The sequence below is a fragment of the Mauremys mutica genome, chromosome 4, assembly GCF_020497125.1.
Source record: "Mauremys mutica isolate MM-2020 ecotype Southern chromosome 4, ASM2049712v1, whole genome shotgun sequence".
Lineage (NCBI taxonomy): Eukaryota > Metazoa > Chordata > Testudines > Geoemydidae > Mauremys > Mauremys mutica.
In genome coordinates this window covers 92,289,202-92,301,834 of record NC_059075.1, presented here as the reverse complement: position 1 = coordinate 92,301,834, position 12,633 = coordinate 92,289,202, and positions in this window count along the sequence as shown.

Here is a 12,633-nt window from a genome sequence, read left to right as displayed (position 1 = left end):
ATCAGAGCTTTAATTAATGTGTACCATTTCAGAACCTGCCATAAGAAAGATGTGAACAAACTGGAGAGAGCACAGAGGAGAGCAACAAAACTATAAGAGGTCTAGAACACACGAGTAAAGGTTGAAAAAACTGGGGTTAGTTTAGAGAAGAGGAAGTGGGTCGGGGGAGATAATAGTCTTCAAATATATTAAGGTCTGTTACAGAGAGGATGGTAATCAATTGTTCTCCATGTCCATTGAAGATAGGGCAAAAATTAATTGGCTTAGTTTGCAGCAAGGGAGATTTAGGTTAGATATCAGGGAAAAACTAATTATCAGAGTAGTTAAGTACTGGAACAGGTTACCTTGGGAGGTTGTGGAATCTCAGTCATTGGAGGTTTCTAAGAACAGGTTAGACAAACAACTGTCAGAGATGATCTAGATATATTTAATCTTGCCTTAGCATGGGGCAGGGAGTGGACTAGGTGACCTCTTGAGGTCCCTTCCAGCCCTACATTCCTATGATTCTATAATGCATTCTTATCTGTTCACTAGACTATTTTCATTGTATTTTAATTTTGTTTAAACGTTGCCAATTCCTATTATATTACTTTCATACCATGAGGGCTTTTTAAGAAAACCTAGTGCTAGATGTTTATCCCAGAAGACATGATCTAGTATTGTAAACCTCAGGCTTGAGACTCCCTGTGTTTATAGTCTCAAATCCCAGTAGGTTTAATTTAATTTAGCCTTTCAGCTGCTGTGAAAAATCAAATAAATGGAGGTATTCCAGGGCTGAATTTAGCCTGTAATTTATAAATTCACATTTTCCTATACAGACCAATTGCTTTTATATTTTACATTTGAAAGAATAAGAAGTAATATTTAACATCATGATTGCTTCATGGAAAAGTAAACCAGTATCCCCAGTTTCACCAAAAGGAGGTCCCTCAGCTCCCCCTGGTATCAATATAAATTGGGGGTGCTCAGAACCTAACAAGATTGGATCTCTGCTCTCTACCAGTTGATCATATTATATTCAGACATAATTTACTTAAGGTATGCCTTCCTGTTTTGTATGGTTATTGGAAAGGCTAGCATGATTTTAGATTATTATATAAACTTCTTGATAGGAATATTTAAAAAAAAATTAAACTGAAATAGCCAAAATAATTGTTTAGAAGAAAGCACAATATACATTGAAATTATAACATTGTCAGAATCCCCCTAATACTGTGGTGAAAGTCAGTTTCTAGATTTTCTCAGAATAATTTTATCTTGTTTACATGAGATATCTCTTGAATGTCATTTGAAAACAAAATGTTCCTATTGGTTTCTAGTAACTAAGAGCCCTAACCAGAAAAAAAAAATCCATGGCCATCAGAAACATGCAACCCTGGAAAGATCCTAGGTGTGTAGGAGGGTGCCAAACACTAATCAGTTGGATTTGTCACAGCATACTCAGTGGAGCCACAGAATCATAGAAACAGGAGATGTAAAAGACCACATGGACTAGAATCAAAATTACCTATCTCCATGCATGTACAGCAATGTTCGCTAGAGCAGAGGTTCTCAAACTGTGGTCCATGGACCACCAGTGGTCTGCAAGCTTCATTCAGATGGTCTGCAGATAGTTCCCTCTAAGGTGTGCACCTGGGTGGCTGCACACCTAATTAGTGCAGCCGCACAGGCATGGCTCCACTAATTAGGTGCCTGGACCCTGGAGAAGATGCACATGTAAGGTGAGGTGGTGGCCTTGGGGTGGGGGGGTGGGAAATAGGTGGTAGGTGAGAGCGGGGAGTGGATGAGAAGAGGGCTGCAGTGGCCAGAGAAAGAGGCGACTTTCCCCAGCTCCAGGGCTGCAGCTGCCAGGAAGAGATGGCCCTCCTTCCCAGCCCCAGCTCTGTGGCTGCTGTGGCAAGGGAGAGACCCTCCCCTCCTTCCCAGTCCCAGCTTGGGTGCTGCTCCAGCAGGGGAGAGAGACCCCCCCCCCTCTGAGCCCCAGCTCAGGGGCTGCCTTGGCAGGGGAGGGAGGGAGAGACCTCCCTTCCTTCCCAGCCCCATCTCGAGGGCTGCCACGGCAGGTGAGAGAGGGCACATCCATTGCATTAGAAAGGTAAGACTACTGATATTAAAATATGAGTTGTGTGCTTTTATTTGTAGAACAAAAAAACTTTTATTATTATTGTTTTTTATATAGTGCTTTTATCCAAAGCGCTTTACAACAGTTAGCTAATGGTACAAACAACATTTGGAAAAATCATTAAGTGGTCCACCGACACCCTCAGCAATTTTCAAGTGGGCCATGAAAAAAAAAGTTTGAGAACCACTGCCCTAGAGCATATTTTTCTACCACCTTTTTTCCAGTTTAAATAGTCATCTTTGGGAGATTTTCACAATCCAGTAGATCTGTGGGAAATTTTAACCTGATGTTTAACCTACATTTGCTCTTTACTAATGTCAGTTTGACTGGAACTGAAAATTGAGGTTTGTGTTTTCTTTTCCTGTACTTGGGATGTCCTTTGAATATGTTTCTTTTTTGAAAATAAGAGACTGATTCTGTCTCTCAACTTTTTCTCCCTCTATGCTTTGGAGTTAGTGTTTCTTTCTCCTTGTACTTTGATAATATTCCTTTTTCATGTAAATGCCACAGTCTCTTTGAACAATTTATTCCCCTGTTTAAACTGCTTGCTTTTCTTTTTTACACTAGAGGGAGCATTTTACTGTGCTTTCTTTTTGCTGCTTTTGTATTTTCTATGTTCACAGAGATGTATTTGCTTATTGTTCTTTTTACATATCCATATAAACATGGAATGCATTTTTATATAGTTTGTACACCATACTTGGAAAATTTAGTATTTTGAACAAATTACCATTTAAAAATTATTTGATCATGTGTGAATGTAATGCTTGTGTCTCATGGATTGTCAGTCCTTATACATGAAGTCTTTTATTTATCCACAGAATGGGTACAGCCAAAGCAGGAGCAACACAAGCTTCCCATACTGCACTGCAGATGTGTCCTAAGTCTGATTTTAAAGGGACTACTTTGAGAAGTGATAGGTTCATTCTTTCTCTACACCTATTCAATCCTTGTTCTCTTTGTTAAGACTGCAAATAAAAATTCCAATTGCTGTGGTGTATATTGTGATATAGTCTTCACATATCTCACATCTTTTTAACTAAAATCAGTTTTTAAATCAAGTTAGTTAAACTGATGGAAACTTCTGTGTTGACACAGTTAAATCAGTTTACAATGGACTTGTACTGATTTAGCTTAAATCAAAATGTTTTGATGTAAGTCAGTTGTAAATGGATTTAAATGTGTCCGTACAGGTTTTGTATCAGTTTAACTACATTTATTTTAAAAGAACTTTAAAGCTGACAATGCCTTAAAGTCTGAATAAAAACACTTCCTCTCAGTCTCCAGTCCATTATTTCTTGTGAAGTCATAGTCTCACTAGTTCTCCAATTTCCATATAGTGCTCCAGAAAAAATGGGCTAGAAAGAACCTGATATTTCTAATGTTGAAGTAGAAAAATCCACATTAAAAATAAACAAATAGACTTTCACACTTTTTTTATATACCAGTAAGAAACAAAAAAGGAAACATCTTATTTTTCTCTTTGCAGATCACATTTAATGTACTATTAACTTCATAGCCCTTACGGGCTCATTTAAATTATTAAACAATTATTAAGTAAGCAACAAACCTTGAACATGAGTAAAATAACCTTTTTATACTCCTTTATACTGTGGCATTTTGCAGATTTCTTGGCAGCAGTTTTTCAAAGAGAACAGTCATTCCAATGAATTGATGGTAGGGTTTACTGGGTATATTGAACCATAATGCGAGGTATGTAGTTGTGAGACATACTTCATATATTGTTGAGTATAGAGTGTGCTTCTATAAATGCTATCCTCAATTTATCCATAATAGAGATCAGAAATGATTTTGCTTCTTGGTTTTTTTTTTGACATTTTTCCCTGTGCATTTTTTTAATCTGCCATCTCTGTAGTACCTTACATCCACCAGAATAGACTCTTTGTGCTGTTGTTCTAAATCTGTTCAGTAATATCAAAAAGTGACCTGCTCAGCACTCCACGCAATGAAACGTCATAGATCCTTTTTCATTGGTTATCTTCTTCAAGCTTTTGATCCAAGATTATTTAGGAAGAAATCTCAGCCAAGTTTGCCAACAGGCTTTGTACATTTGTTGACTTTGCAGGTCTACAGCATGTTATAAGCAAAAATAATGTAATTTAAAAAATGTTCTGCTCCCTAACCAAAGTAGCAGTGATATCTTCTGATCTCAAACTGAAGTTCAAGCCTGGTTAGTACTTAGCAGCAGAAAGTGGTGGGTAGGTTCAGCAGGTGGCACACTTTCCTTTTGAGTCAACATGAATCAGTTCTCAGGTTAGTGTTAAACTGTACAGTGTTGATGGAGGTACCAGTTTCAGATTAAAGATAGGTGATCCATGTACAGAGGCCTTGAAGGATAGTACTCTTTGGTTAATGACATGGACTCAAGAAATCAGATTTTCTACTAAGTTTTTAGAAGGCCATCAATAGCAAATACAGAGAAATGCTTACCAGTTCTGTTTGCAAACAGCATCTTCGTTTTTCTTTTGGAGGTATGACTTAACATCTAAAGTTATTTTTAGGAGGAAGGATAGGAAGAGACATACTGTCAAAATCTGAACTCTGGTAAATTCATGCAATGCAAACTAACTGCAAATTAAGTCAATGGTGTTACTTTGGACGTAGACATGTAATTTAGTTTAGGATGTGACGTGATAATGTAGATTTGAAGGAATTTCTTTTATAACCTTGTCTTAAAAGTTTATAGTCCTTTCAAGAGTAAATCTCTGCCATTTCTTTAATTACACTAATTTTGAAACTTTATTAAATCTCTGGACACACTGTGCTAATATATTACAGGAACTCAGTTTGGGTATTCTGGAGTAGCAGGAGAAAAGTATATCCCAGTGGTTCAATTCTGAATTCATGAATAGATGAACCAATGTGAGTTCAACACTTAGTCTTTTCTGCCATCCATACATTGCACTGATGTAAACGTTAATATATATATATCATTCTCAACTGTGTAATGGACTCTGAAATGTTTTCCCTGGATAATGCAGAGTCCTGTCTTTTTATTTCAAGTAGTTAAATCAATGATGGGTTCACCTCTAATTTCATACTAAGGCAAGTCTTCCTTAAAGTGATGTAACTGCAGTCAATTGCTTTGCAAAAAATTTGAACAATTTCTTTATGCGAACAGACATGCTCTGGAGGTGGAGCCTATAGAAAGGAGATGGCTGGCACACTTGCTAAAATCATATATCAACCATATTTTCGTTAGTCTCCCCTGTTGTATAATCCAGGGAGCAGATTTGTGGGTAGACTTTAGGCAATGAACAATTAGATACAATTTTGTCTAAATATTTTGTGATCTCTCATATATCACTAACACTGTCAGATTAAAAATCATGGATCCTAGCAATTGCCAAAGCTGCTGTAAGTTTAATGGACTGGTCCCCTTAGAGACTGCTCTGTGGAAGGACTGGTTGGCATGGCACTTTGGCCCCATGGAATAGAACTATACCAGCTTTATATCACCTTGGGGGTTCCCTGTGTGCTGCCTTAACACTGTAAAGCAGCTGGAAATGGGAGTGGGGGGGCAGAGATGTGGCTTTTATGGATGTGCACAGCTTCTAAAAAGAAAGGAACTAACAATAAACAGTGTTTGAGGATGGTTTGAGCCCTTGTTCCCTTGATCGTCCTCCATCAACCTTGTGATCATCCTCCCAGTGTGATTAATGAGAGGGTAGGGCTGACCTAGGAGGGAAGGCCTGAAAAGCCAGAAGCTAAGTGACCAAGGGGAGCTAGCAAATAGGGGACTGCAAACAGGAGCGTTAGAGAGGGCGAAGGCGATCCCCCTGCTGAACAAACAAGGTGCGAGTACTAAACTTGGGGTGAGTGAGTTTGTTTGGCTGTTCGTGGTTTTTCTTTTTCTTTCAGGTTATTTCAGTTACAGGGTCAATTGAGATTGTGTATTTGGGGACAGTATGAGGCTGATCAAGGGAACAATGGCTCAATCAGTCTTGTGATCACTCTCTCCCTGTGTGATTAACAAGGGGGTAGGGCTGACCTAGGAGGGAAGGCTTTAAAAGCCAGAGGCTAAGTGACCAAGGGGAGCTAGCGAACAGGGGAGTTTGAGAGAGGGAGTCATAATATTATCGTTATGGTTAGGAAGGGCTGCATCGCCAGTGCCAACACTGCTTTTGTTTCCTCCACCTGTGCCTGTATCCAGACAGACAACCGAACCATGGATGCCTCTACCCAGATCCTGGTGCGGATTGGCAGAGACTGTGGCCTGCATTTCCCACTCGCAGAAAGCCAGGCTGGGGGATCCATCCAGTGTGAGAGGTGCCTGTTGGTGGAATCTCAGGAAACAGGTGGGAGAGCTACAGGAGGAGGTGGCTAGGCCGTGGAGCATCCATGCACAGAAGAAATTCATTGACAGTATTCATATGGAGACTTCCAAAGCTGAGGATGCTATCCATCTAGAGAGGTGAGGAGGATAAGGCTTTGGTACAGGGAGCACACTGGCTGCTGGTTACTTCTGGCAGTAGGCTCCACCCCTACTCCCAACCCATCCACCATGGTGATGGGGAACCATTATGTTGTCCTGGCAACGAATGAAGAGGAATCACTCCCCAAAGGTTGAAGAGGAGAAGTCATGTACCCCCAAGGCTGGGAGGATCACAGCCACCGCTCCCAGGAGGAAATGTAGGGTAGTGGTGGTTGGAGATTCTCTTCTGAGGGGGAAGGAGGCAACCATCTGTTGCCCTGACATGGCATCCCAGGAGGTATGCCAGGGGCCCATATCCGAGATGTTATGGAGGGATTGCTGAGGATCATTCGGCTCTCTGACTACTACCCCATGCTACTCATCCATGTTGGCACTAATGATATTGAGAGGTACGACCCTCAGCAGATCAGAAGTGACTACAGGGCTCTGGGAGTAAGGGTGAAGGAGTTGGGAGTGCAGGTGGTGGTCTCTTCAGTCCTTCCAGTCAAAGGTAGGGGCCTCAACAGAAACAGATGCATCCTGGAGGTGAATGCCTGGCTGTGAGGATGGTGTCGCCAGGAGGTCTTCAGCTTCCTTGACCACGGGATGTTGTTCCAGGAAGAAGGACTGCTAAAGAGAGTTGGGGTCCACCTATCGAGGAAGGGAAAGAACATATTTGGGTACAGACTGGCTAACCTAGTGAGGAGAGCTTTAAATTAGGTTCAACAGGGGCAGGTAACCAAAGCCCACAGGTAAGTCAAAAACATGGAGACCTGGGAGAAGGGTTGGAATCTGAGGGGAGGATGGGCTGTTATAGCAGAAATAAGGGAGAGACCAGACAGAACAGGGGGGCGGGGGAATCAAATCAGTATCTTAGATGTCTGTATACTAATGTGAGAAGTATAGGGAATAAGCAGGAAGAACTCAAAATGCTAGTAAATAAACACAACTATGACATAGTTGGCATCACGAAGACTTGTTGGGATAATATGCATGACTGGAATTTTGGTACAGAAGGATACCGCTTGCTCAGGAAGGACAGGCAGGGATAAATGGAGGAAATGTTGCCTTCTATATTAAAATGTATACACTTGGACTGAGGTTGAGATAGAAATAAGAGACAGACATGTTGAAAATCTTTGGCTAAGGATAAAAGAGGTAAAAAACAAGGGTGATGTCATGGTAGTGGTCTACTACAGACCAGGGCTGCCCAGAGGATTCGGAGGCCTGGGGCAAAGCAATTTCGGGGGCCCCTTCCATAAAAAAATTGCAATACTATACAATACTATATTCTTGTGGGGGCCCCTGCGGGGCCCTGCGCAAATTTCCCCACTTGCTCCCGCTACAGGCAGCCCTGGGAAAAATAAACCTTCTGCATCTCAGCAGAAGAGAGAACTTCTTTACAAGGTATCACTGGTTCTCAGCACCAGCTAGTGCTAAAAGGCACTAAAGCTCATTAAAAGGGTTGGACAAATATTTTCCGTCAAAACTTTTTCTGGATCGAAAACTAGGGGTTTTTAAAAAGCAGAAAAAAACCACGGACAATGTCTGCTTCCCTTCAAAAAATTTTTTTTTAATTGAAAAGCTGAAATTAGTCTGCCAAAACCTGAATATGGTTAGGAGTTTCAGAAGTGTGTGGCCAAATATTGGCTGCTTGCTGTGTTGATTGTTTAAAGAAACAATGAAAAATTATGCTTAAAAAAAATCCAAAACTTTTGAACCACCTCAGCTTGTGACCAAACGCCTGAGCCCATCCAGTCAGAGATTTTTCCTGGTTTCTGATACTCTGTTGGCTTCCTTGACTCATATCTGTCTCTATAACTTTGGATTCATTTAGGTTAGAACATAAGAACAGCCATACTGGGTCAAACCAAAGGTCCATTCAGCCCAGTATCCTGTCTACTGACAATGGCCAATGCCAAGTGCCCCAGAGGGAGTGAACCTAACAGGTAATGATCAAGTGATCTCTCTCCTGCCATCCATCTCCACCCTCTGACAAACAGGCTAGGGACACCATTCCTTACCCATCCTGGCTAATAGCATTAATGGACTTCTCCACCATGCATTTATCTGTTTCCTAGAGGCTGGCTCCATGGGGTCCCTCACAAACTGGAGACAGTTACTGTGGGTTTGTCTTTAGTATAGCTTATGTACATACTCCACGAACTGAGCATTTGAGCTTGTTCCAGAATCTGGGATGAGCCTATGTTGTGAAAACTGAAATGCTCAAAATAGCACATGCATGTGAATGGACACAGGGTGCTAAAATTAAATTAACCCAGGGGTTCTCAAACTGGGGGTCAGGACCCCTCAGGGGGTCACAAGGTTATTACTGGGGGTCGCGAGCTGTCAGCCTCCACCTCAAACCCCGCTTTGCCTCCAACATTTATAACAGTGTTAAATAAATATATAAAAAAGTGTTTTTAATTGATAAGGGGGGGGTTGCTATGTGAAAGAGGTCATTGCACTCAGAGATTTGCTATGTGAAAGAGGTCACCAGTATAAAAGTTTGAGAACCACTGAATTAACTCCTCTGAAGCCTCAGGGAATGCAGGGGAGGGGGAGGTCTCCCTTGGTAGGGTTGGGAAGGATATTGCTCTTCTCATGTGACCCCTCCCACAGAGGCTACCCTCCCCTGACATGAATCTCCCTATGGCACTGAAATTAAATATAGACTATAATTTGGCATTTGAGAAGTGAAAGGGATGGTAGCCCTAATGGAAAAGCTAACAGCTTGGCTCTTCTGTAAGCCTCAAACTGCTGAATGAGCTGTAGGGTAGGGTAGGGAAGGCTGTGCCTCCCAAACAGCGTGGCCCTGTCCCCTATCCGACCCTCACCCACTTCCTGCCCCCCGACTGCCCATCCCCCTCAGAATCCCCGACCCATCCTGCTCCTTGCCCCTCACCATCCCCCAGAGACCCCCCCACACCACCCCAGGACCCCACCCCTGTTCCCTGTCCCCTGACTGCCCCGACCCCTATCCACCCCCCCGCTAAGTCCTGACAGACCCCCGGAACGCCCACGATCCAATCCCCGCCCCGTTCCCTGTCCCCTGACCGCCCTCCTCCCCTCCCCAACCTCTGTCCCCTGACTATCCCTGGGACTTCCTGCCCCTTAGCCAACCCCCAAGTCAAAAATTACTTAGACAAGTTAAATATCTTCAAATCACCAGGGCCTGTTGAAATGCATCCTAGAATACTCAAGGAGCTGACTGAGGAGATATCTGAGTCATTAGCGATTATCTTTGAGAAGTCATGAAAGATGGGAAACATTCCAGAAGACTGGAAAAGGGCAAATATAGTGCCCATCTATAAGAAGGGAAATAAGGACAACCTTGGGAATTACTAACCAGTCAGCTTAACTTCTGTACCCGGAAAGATAATGGAGCAATTATTAAGCAATGAATTTGCAAACATCTAGAAGATAATAAGGTGATAAATAACAGTCAGCATGGATTTGTCAAGAACAAATCGTGTCAAACCAACCTGATAGCTTTCTTTGACAGAGTAACAAGCCTTGTGGATAGGGGGAAGTGGTAGATGTGGTATATATTGACTTTAGTAAGGCTTTTGATACTGTCTCATGACCGTCTCATAAACAAACTAGGGAAATACAACCTAGATAGAGCTACTATAAGGTGGGTGCATAACTGGTTGGAAAATCATTCCTAGGGAGTATTTATCAGTGGTTCAGAGTCATGCTGGAGGAGCGTAACAAGTGGTGTCCCACAGGGATTGGTTGTGGGTCTGTTTCTGTTCAATATCTTCATCAATGATTTGGATAATGGCATAGAGAGTGCACTTATAAAGTCTGCGGATACCACCAAGCTGGGAGGGGTTGCAAGTGCTTTGGAGGATAGGATTAAAATTCAAAATGATCTGGACAAACTGGAGAAATGTCTGAAGTAAATAGGATGAAATTTAATAATGACAAATGCAAAGTACTCCATTTAGGAAGGAACAATCAGTTGCACACATACAAAATGGGAAATGACTGCCTAGGAAGGAGTACCACGGAACGGGATCTGGGGGTCATAGTGGATCACAAGCTAAATATGAGTGAACAGTGTAATGCTGTTGCAAAAAAAGCTAACATCAGTGTGGGATATATTAGCAGGAGTATTGTAAGGAAGACACGAAATGGTAGACTACTGCAGCAGCAGCTGCCATCCTTTCCATGAAGTCTGGTTTGGCCCATTTGGAGACCTGAGATCTAATTTCAGTTCTTCCATTGACTAATATTAGTTCTGTGCACTTCAAAGCTCTTCTTATTGAGCAAGGCATCATACTTGCACCTTAGGAGTCAGGCAAGTAATTTCTTCCAATTTTATAAATAAGGTGACTGAGAGGTTTTAACAGGTAACATCTGGCAGAGGTAGGACTAGAATCCAGGTCTATAAATCTCATCTATGTAGCCAAATGTTCAGATTTTTAAGTATTTAGGCCTTGCTCTTCTCAATGTTGCAATGCCTAACTGATCTAGGAGCCTAAGTCTATTTTTCAAAATTGATGTAGTTATGTACCTAAGTCTTTGAAAGATAATCAGACTTAGGCTCCTACGTCAGTTAAGAATTGCAATGATAAGCCTAACTCTCTTTCAGAATGAATGTAATATATCTATAGGCTTAGCAATGCTGTTTCGTAAGCCACTAGTTTCATGCCCCTCCAGAGTCAGGAAGAGAACCCAGGATTACTGACTTACACTATTACTCTGTGGTCCAGGAAATAGTTCTGTAAGTGTGTGTGTTCCATCCCTTTCTAGTGGCCGGTCCACACAGAATATAACAGTCTACTAAAGATAGTTCTTTCGCTCAAGTGGTAGAGATCTGTGATGTGGATCTAAAGTTCCTGGGTCACAATCCTGCTAATGACCTATGCAGGATCAATACAGTTCCATATGATGGAATTTGTCTTTTAAATTTGCTTCCTAAAAACATAAATTATATTTAAAAATCTTAAGTTAAAAGAATGTCAAGGCTGCAAAATCAAGCACTCAAATGTTGTTAAATGCTGGAATTAAGGTTGTCTGTACAACCTTAATTTGGCTTCCCTGAGTATGCATTATGATATAGTTCTTAATTACATGATCATATGCTTTGTACAACAGGATCTCTGCCTCACTGACAAACATTGAATAATAAAGAGAAGAGAGGATTTTCTCTGGTGTTTAATGCACCAGACTGGGACCCAGGACACCTAGGTTCTATACCTGTCTCTTACCAGCTTCCTATATAATGGAAGACACAACTATCAGAAGTCAGATGCAAAAAGTGGGGGAGGGGCAGAAAGTCACTGGCATCTTCCGAGTGTTTCACTTTGCTACTTTTTTTTTTAAGTGTTGCACACTAATACAAACTGAAAGAATACAGCTGTGGATATAATTATCATACAGTGTCAGCATCTGAATATTCGTAGATCAAATAGACAACCAAATTACCATTTACCAAATTGTGCCAATATAGGTTTGGAAAACCCTTCTTTTGGATGCATTTTCTTCTATAAAGAATTGTATTGGGCTGGACCAGAAAAAAGAACAACACACACAAAATCAATTTAACACTAAATGAAAAGCAAAAAATAACTATAAGATACCTGTTTAGGATTAATTTAGAGAATTCTTTCAATCCATAAGAGTGTGTGTGTAATATATATACAACACATCACTTTATTAAAGATATATTCTATTAATTGGGAAAACGAGAGTAGAAAATTAATTTTCCTCCCACAATGTTAATGAAGGAATAAAGAAACTAATTTTCCATTGCTGTTAGGGGTTTATCCACTCCTTCGCATATTAAGAAATTAATGTAACAGATCCGGTCAACTGAACTGTCTCTGATTTTCCCCCACCCCCTATCCCTAACACCAGGTCCTTCTTTCACATAAAATTATTTAAAAAAAAAAAAATTGAAAGAGTCTACAAAAGGTATCTTAACTTCAGCTTCTTAGTGTTTTTAGATCCTAATATTTACAGATTTGAGGCCCAATCCTGTTTGCGGTGAAATCTTCCTATGGATTTGATTTGAGGGTATTTGCTAATTCTGGCTCCACCATTACCAAGAATTTTTTCCTTGCAT